We start from the raw sequence: 9177 nt of genomic DNA, 5'->3' as shown, positions 1-9177 counted from the left end.
AGCGACTCAGTGACAGAAAGATGGAGCTCCCTCTCTTCCCCATAGGGCCGCCAATGGCAGCATTCTGATGGTTGCCATGGCAAACGGACACCTTACAAAGGCATCCAGGCTTGGCAAGTATCTCAGCCTGCCAAGCCCTGCAGGAGGCAGAGTCCTAATCAGGCTAAGGGCCAATGCACATTACCGTATTTTTCAGATCGGATGCGGACCCATTCATTTCAATTGGGCTGCAAAAGATGCGGAGAGCAACTGTGTGCTGTCCGAACTTACTTTCTGGATAGAACATTTCCTATTTTTGTCCTTTTCTTTGTGGACAAGAATAGGCATTTCTATCATGAGGAAGGACATTCTGTTCCGCAAAATCCAATTTGCGGTTTACAAAAATGGATATGGTTATGTGAATGGACTCTTAATGTCCGTGTAAAACTGACAGTGCAGTGCATTGCAATAGATTACTAATGCAGTGCACTGTAAAGTAGTCAGACCCAAGAACCATGTGTGAAAAGAAAGTGAAAAAAGATTTAAAAAAAGTAAAAAAAATGAATCAATAAATCAGATCCCCCTCATTTATAATTGTATAAAAAATAGAAAATATAACCAAGTGGGACTTGGTAAAAAAAAAAAGTGTGAAAAATAAAAGAATGTAAAAAAAAAATCTTTTTTTTTCCTATATGCCCTCTAGCACGGCATACGTAATGGATTAATCTATCAAATAATGACGTTACTCATCCCATGTGGTAAAACATAATGACAGAATACGGTAGCTGTTTATGTCACCTCATTTTCCCAAAAAATGGTATAAAAAGCGATTAAAAAGTCAATGCACAATACTTCAAAATGGTACGAATAAAAACTACAGACTGTTCCACAAAAAACAAGCCTTCAGACAGCTACATTGGCAGAAAAGTAAACATTTTATGGATGTTGGTATATAGCAATGCAAAATACAATTTAAAAGATTCCTGCCATGCTATGAAGGCTCATCTCAACAAAGTAGATGATCTTGAGAACCGTTCCCATCAGAACAACCTATGGGTCATTAGTGTGCCAAAATTGATTCCTCCACAAGACCTCCTGCCCCTATGTGAAAGTGACATACCAGCTGCACTAGGACTGCCGGATCACTGCAAAGTCGTGAGGGTACACTGTGTAGGCCTAGACCTACGTCCGGGAAAAGATTTCACCCTGAAGGCTCCCAGCAGGTTCTTTCAGCGGTCCACAGCAGGCTTTAGGGGTACTGTTTCCCCGCAAGCGTCTCTCAGCCCTCTAGCACGGCACCATGCCTCAGATCTCAAAACAGAGACACTGATTCTGAGCCCAGCTGCCTATTTAAGGACAGCCAGGTGCTGCCAAAACCCGGACCGGTGCTTAAACTCTGGTCCGGTATTTGATCTCACCTGGCTGGAAATTAGCCCAGCCGCCCATGTTGGGAGGAAAATACCTGCCTTCCCAAACAAAAACCCCTTGCTATGTCACACCAGTTATTATAGTCAAATATCTAGACTTTACCGATAAGGTGGCTATTCTCCGCTCCTTTAGAAGAAACCGTACAGCAGTCGACATTAAGGGCCTCAAGTTCCTCATCTCTGGGGATTACTCAGCAGAGGTGCACAGGTGACGGCAGGAATTCTCGGGCATATGCTCGAAACTCTATGAAATACATTTTCCGTCTGAGACACACAACGACAAAGGTATTACACTTTCTCAGAGGTATGTGACCATTCACATCTCTGCACAGCGCATTATTTGGCCTAACTTATGACTAGTGGATTGTGTACAAAAATTCTCCCCCAATGAATATTGCACTATGATTTCTCATGGCAAACTCTTCATAGCATCTTTACATGGTGGCGATCTTGCTTTGAAGATGTCCCTGGTCATTAGCAGACTTCAAACCAAAAGTAATATGGATCGGAAGGATTGTGTGTGACATCACTACAAGTATGGCAAGTAAGTAGGAACTAAAAGCTCTCCAATGCATTTCAGAGGTTAGCAGAGAAAATCCAGCAGCAGGTCCCTAAAATCTTCTCCTTTATTAGATCACGTTAAAAACATAACATCCAAGTAGCACCATCAGCCCCTACGCTTTTCAGACAGATGCTGATAGTCATGGCATAAAACAAAAACTGACATATGGTGGGTTAAAAAGGGAAAATAGATAAGATCATCTGCATTTTTTGGTTACACCCATTTGGGAGTTAACCCATTCTGTTAGCATAGCCTGTTAAACTATACTGAGACAAAAACAACCGATGCACATCCAGTAAATGCATCGCCAGTGTATATATGGTTTCATACTAATAAAAGCTGGGAGAAACCATATTCCCTATAGTGACTGCTAGAGATGAGCTAAGTTTTTTAAAATTATATTCGGCCGGTTTGCTGAAGTCCGACAAGAAATTTGATTGCTGTTGCACTTAGCGCGCTCCATACATGGCAGGTGCCAGCTGTATCATAAAGCAGACTCCCAGCCGCAATGACGGGGAACAGCGATCCCGCCGAACGCTGTCATTTAAACCCTCAGATGCTGTGATTAACAACGATCACAAGAGGATTTTATATGGCAAGACTAATTCAGAAGAGACTCACAGCATTCATGCTGCAATTTTTATTTTGGCCACCAGATGGCAAGCCAACATAAGAAATGAGCAATTCATAGTAATAAAGTCATTTTAAAAATACATGATGGTTTAAAATTAAAAATTAAAAAAACAGATTTTATAGCATCATATATGAACTTCAAAATCATTACAAAAAAATTGCAAAAATGTTAAAAAATACATAAAGAAAATAGTTTAAATCACCCCCCCTTTTTTCGTATAATAAAAAGATAAATGCCTAAATAACAAAAAATATAAACATCATGGGTATCACCGCTACTGAAAATGTCCGTGCTATTTAAATATAAAAATATTTTTCAATGCGGCGAATGGCGTAAAGGAAAAAAGGGTCAAAATGGCCAATTTGCCAATTTTTTCATTGCTTCTCTTACCCCAATTTTTTTTTTAAAAGTGTGATCAAAAAGTCACACACTCCAAAATTGTATCAATAAAAAGTAAAGATTGTCCCGCAAAAAATTAGCTCCTATACAGCTCAGTAGACATAAATATAAAATATTATGGGGGTCAGAACAAAAAAACTTTTTTTTTTCACAGTTTAAATAAATTTTTACACTATTTAGACATAAAAAAAAAAACATACATATGGGGTATTGTTGTAATCATACTGTCTCAGAGAATAAAGGGCATGGGTCAGTTTTGCTGCAAACAAAACGCTGTGGGATCAAAACCTATGAAACGGTGGAGTTTTTTTTCCAATTCCACCCCATTTGGAATTTATTTTACTGCTTCCCACTACATTGTATGCCATAATTAAGGGCATTCGAAAGTACAGTACAACTTGTCTCGCAAAAAATAAGCCCTCAAACAGCTACGTGAAAGAAAATATAAAAAAAGTTATGGCTCAAGGAAGATAGGGAAGAAAAATGAAAAAAAAACAACAAAAAAAACACTCAGGTAGTGAAAGGGTTAAAGTTTAGCTAAAGCGTTACTCATTAAGTTGACGTAAATACTGATTTACTTTTGCTGTGAAAATAGAGGGCCTTAGGTGATCAATTAAAACATAATTTTTTCTGACGATGACTAGCTAGTTATGACGTCATGGAGTCTTAGGCTAGGTCTACATGACTTATTTGTCGCGCGACATTTTGTCGCACCAATGTCGCATGACAATTTTTATAATGATAGTCTATGGTGTCGCAATGCGACATGCTGCGACTGTGGCGCGACAGTCGCAGAAAAATCCATCTCAAATGGATTTTTTGCGACAGTCACAGTCACAGCATGTCGCAGTGCGACACCATAGACTATCATTATAAAAAAATTGCGCGACATTGGTGCAAAAAAATATTGTGCGACAAATGTGGTTGTGTAGACATAGCCTTAGGCTACATTCACACTAGCGTTTTAGTTTTCCGGTATTGAGATCCATCATAGTAGGGACTCAATACCGGAAGAAAAGCTTCAATTTTGTCCCCATTTATTGTCCATAGGGACAAAACTGAACTGAACAGAGCGGAGTGCTACAAAACGCATTCCGCTCCGTTTAGTTGCGGTCCCATACCGGAGAGCAAACCACAACAACGTGTTGTAGTTTGCTTTCCGTCCTGCGATATGGAGCAAGACGGATCCGGCATGATCTCCAATGCAAGTCAATGGGGACGGATCCGTTTTTTCTGCCACAATCTGCCTCAATAGAAAACGAATCCGTCCTCCATTGACTTTCAATGGAGTTCAGCACGGATCCGTCTTGGCAATGTTAAAGATAATACAACCGGATCCGTTTATAATGGATGCAGGTGGTTGTATTATCAGTAACGGAAGCGTTTTTGCTGAACCCTGCCGGATCCAGTAAAAACACTAGTGCGAAAGTAGCCTTAGTGACATATTTCTGTACTCCATAGCTTCTTTGAGATACTTGATTATTGGACACTTGTCAGCTTCTTTAGTTTATAGCAAACACACAAAGATAATGGAATCAGAGGACGATGGATCAAAGGTTAAAAATGCATAAGATATTCTCATATGTGTTAGAAAACTGTTAGCCAATTAACTGTCATGAAGTATAAAGAGGAGTAGAAGTTCCTTATGCATATTGATGTATGGAGGTTGTCACATAACAAGAACTTTTAACCAGTCAAGAATTGAAAAGTGTACAGAAGGTGTGACTATTCTTATGTATGGTAATGTTCTAATGTGGTCATAGAAATGAATATTAAAGAGGCTCTGTCACCAGGATCAACCCTATTAAACTAGACATACTGGCTGGTAGGGCTCATCACGCTGATTAAAACTATACCTTTCTTTTATCCGTATGCTAAATAGCTGCAGAGATAGATGTGTTTTAATCCTACGCAAATTAGAATTTTGAGTATCGGGGGCGGGGTTGAATATTCTGAGCACTGCCGAGCCACACCCCCTGTGCTCTGCACAAGCCCCATTCCCTTGATTGACAGGGATACACATCAGGCTGAGGACAGAGCTGTGTCCAAGCAGGATCATATCCCTATTTACTATAATATTAGAAAATTGCAGCACACAGCTTTCTATATCTGCAGTTAAATTAAGTTTTATTGGTATTTCATCATATGGTAATCATGATCCAGTGCAATTAATAATAATCCAGCGCCACCCTCGACAGGAAGTCATACCCAGATCATAGACCGCTGAAGAAGGCCTTGACGGGCCGAAACGTCCGGTCGCCATATCTATCGTACATGACTACCCTATACATCCTGAAATTGCACTGGATCATGATTACCATATGATGGAATACCAATAAAACCTCATTTAACTGCAGATAAAGAAAGCTGTGTGCTGCAATTTTCGACTCACAAGTCCTTGCTGGCACCAGCAACAATGGTGTGCGGTACTCCACTTCAACCAGATCACTATGTTCTATAGCTTCACCACACTAAGATCTGCTCAGAAAGCTAATCTACATATTACAGCTTTTTTCCCACACAATATATAATCATACAGACACCAGTAATGTATTTTATGGGGGATTCAATCAGCACAACCCTATATGTAGGTGCACATTGCTATGGCGAAATACATATACAAAAAAAAAGACACAAATGCAATGGCACTCTGCAACCAGCATTCTGCCCTGCCTCTATGCTGGATGAGGCATTGGTGTACATTTTGGCCAAAGCGTAATAAGCCACTCACCACGTCAAGGTCGCCTCTATGGAGTGGTCCCTAACACTAGTACCTACCTGTTTGTGGGCCAATGTATTTTAGTTTATAAGCATAGGAAAAACATACATTTTTGTGTGGTAATGTTATAGCTTGGTGGTTAAATGTGAAAAATGTTTTCATCAGATATTTTTTTTTCTCCCACATTTATCCCATAAGCAAAGTCTATTTCCATAGCATCATCACGACGGCATACAAGGAGATTGACCCCTGACCTCTGTAGGGGCAGGAACAGAGAAAGGTTAAATACCCCCCTCCCACCACCAACACCAGTGTTTCCTGTCCCTACAGAGGACAGGGCAGAGAAAGGTCTCCCTGTATGCAGGGAGATGAAGCTAAGGATTTGATTCTTCTTTTTTTCTTTTTCGATTTACCTTGGAAAATCGCCGGCATCTTGCAGGCGCCCCCCTGTGGGGTATTGTCTCGTCCCGGTTAATCCGGGGCCTGTTCCCTCAGCGTCGACTCCCTCCTGGCATACTGAGGCTTCAGCTGGGTTGCTCGCCGGCATAATTATGACGTCACGGCCGGCGTCCCGGAAGTGACGTGGCGTTCGGCGTCGGACCCGGCTTAAGGCCGAGGCCTGAACTCTAGTAGATGCTTCTGAGGATCAGTTCCCACAGCTAGCGGAGCCCTTACCTTTCGGGAAAAGGACGAAGCATCCGACTACAATGTCTGGGACAGAGCGGTCCCCTAGAGAGCCTGAACCGACACTGCCTCCATCCGTGAGTCCCCTTCGGGGGTATTATTGTTGGTCAGGGAGTCTATTGATCCTCCTCTCCTGCTGTAAGAAAAAGGTAGGGGGGAAGAGTTTGTTCTCCCAGTTTAGCTGTGGGTCTTAGCTCTCTTCTTGGTACAAGGAGCTCTCCTCAGCCCCCCCTCCCCCCTCCCCTCTTTTTTTAGTTGTCTATTCCCTTATAGCTGCCTTCTCCTTCCCTATAGGTGTCTAAAGAAACCCCAAAAAAGATCAAGAGATCCCTCAAATGTATCTCCTGTAGTGGCAGACTTCTTGACAACTATCCCAAGAAACTGTGCAAGAATTGTATATCAAATATTGTACGGGACGAAGCACCCTCTCTAAAGGAGGAATTAAAATCTATGATACAGGAGGAGATCCGTTCATCTTTAGCCCACCTATCTACTAATCTCCCTGATTTGCCGCAACCTAAGAGAAAGCGGGTTAGATCACCGTCCCCTTCTGACTTTGAGGCTATAGCGGACGAGAGCGTCCACTCCGCCATTTCATGGGAAGAGGGGGAAAGAGTCTCGGATTCGGACTCAGTAGATAGTGGTCGTAGATACTATTTTTCTACTGAGGATATGTCCGACCTATTAAGAACGGTCAGGTCTACTATGGGAGTGGAGGAGGTATAACGTACCCATTCTGTACAAGAAGAAATGTTTGGGGGATTGAGAGTTAAAAAAAACTTGTGTGTTTCCTATAAACAAGAGTATTAAAGATATGGTCCTTGATGAATGGGAAGACCCGGAAAGACGACTGGGAGTCTCGGCTTCGTTTAAAAATAGATTGCTATTTGATCCTGAGGAGTCCAAAATTTTCAATGAGATCCCGAAAATTGATGTTCAAGTTGCTAAAGTGAACAAAAAAACATCCCTTCCATTTGAGGATGCCTCCCAACTCAAGGATTCTATGGATCGTAAAGTTGACAGTCTTCTCAGAAAGTCTTGGGAGGCTGCCATGTTTAATATTAAAACCAATATTGCGGCTACCTCAGTCGCTAGATCCATGTATCTCTGGTTGGGAGAATTAGAAGCCCATATAAAAGATAAAACATCTAGCGAAGAAATCCTCAATTCTCTCCCTCTTTTAAAATCTGCCACGGCCTTCCTGGCGGATGCCTCGGCCGAGTCGGTCCGATTCTCCGCCAGAGATGCGGCACTTTCCAATTCGGCCAGACGTCTAAATTGAAACTCTGCTCTATGCCCTTTTCTGGAGAATATGTTTTCGGCCCGGTCCTAGATAAGATTTTAGAGAAGGCCGCGGACAAAAAGAAGGGGTTTCCGGAAGATTGTCCCTTCAGGCGCCGATTTCCCTTGCGCTCCTCCTCAAATCAAGAGAAGAGCTACAGGGGGAAAGGGAAATCGGGGCGCTGGAGTTATCCAAAAGGGGGAAAAGGAAGAGGCCAATCCTCCTCCCACCAGAAATCCTCCGATAGGCAATGATGCCGGAGTGGGGGGAAGACTCTCAGAATTTCTGGGGACATGGGAATCTATTTCCCAAAATCCCTGGATCTCCAAAGTAGTCGGTACAGGCTATCAAATAGAGTGGTCTTCAAAATCCCCAAACAAATTTTCACTGACATGGTTCCAAACCAACCTTTGGCAAGGAGTCCAGAAACTTCATCAGATGAATGTAATCTCCCCAGTTCCACCTCCAGAAAGAGGCAGGGGTTACTATTCAACATTATTTCGAATCAAGAAAAAAGAAGGCACATTTCGAACTATCATAAACCTGAATCCATTAAGCAAGTTTATTCTTTATCAAAAATTCAGGATGGAAACCCTGGCATCCACAATTCCACTTTTAAGCAAAGACGTCTTCATGTGTACAATAGACCTGCGAGACGCTTACTACCACATTCCCATTCACACCGATTCACAGAGTTTTCTCCGATTTGCGATCCAGGATATATCAGGGAAAATTCATCACTACCAGTTCAGAGCCCTTCCCTTTGGGATTTCATCAGCCCCGAGAATATTTACCACGGTAGTGGTAGAGATGGTCGCCTTCGTCCGGAGGAAGGGACTTATGGTAATTCCCTACTTGGACGACTTTCTTCTGATCAGCAAAGACTTCAATCAAATCAACTCAAATCTGAGATATTTTCTCTCTATCCTAAATGACCTCGGGTGGATTGTGAACGAAGAAAAGTCTGTCCTCACCCCCTCGAGGAAAGTTCGATTTCTAGGCATGATTCTGGACTCCCGAAAGCAAGCGGTATTCCTACCCCTAGACAAAATATTGATTCTTCAACAAAAAATCAAATCCTTTCAGAGAAGAAGATCTTTCTCCATCAGAGAGGCGATGAGTATGCTAGGTCTGTTAACATCCTGTATTCCGGCAGTTCCCTGATGTCAAATTCACTTCAGACCTCTTCAGTCCTGGATCCTGAGAGTCTGGAACAGGTGCCAATCCTCTCTAGATCGTCAAGTGATCCCACCAACCCGGATACTGCAGACTCTAAATTGGTGGAAAAACCACGAAAACTTATCCCGGGGAACTCCCTGGCAGAAAACTTTCCTATTACAAGTAGTAACAGACGCAAGTCTGTCCGGCTGGGGCGCAAAGGTGGGGGATCATCTATTTCAAGGCACTTGGCCACAATCAATCAGATCCCAGTCGTCAAATTTCAGGGAACTGAAAGCAGTCTGGGAAGCATTGAAGGTAGCAGAGAGAATG

This window comes from Bufo bufo, chromosome 2, assembly GCF_905171765.1.
Source record: "Bufo bufo chromosome 2, aBufBuf1.1, whole genome shotgun sequence".
NCBI lineage: Eukaryota > Metazoa > Chordata > Amphibia > Anura > Bufonidae > Bufo > Bufo bufo.
This window is presented reverse-complemented; position numbering follows the sequence as displayed.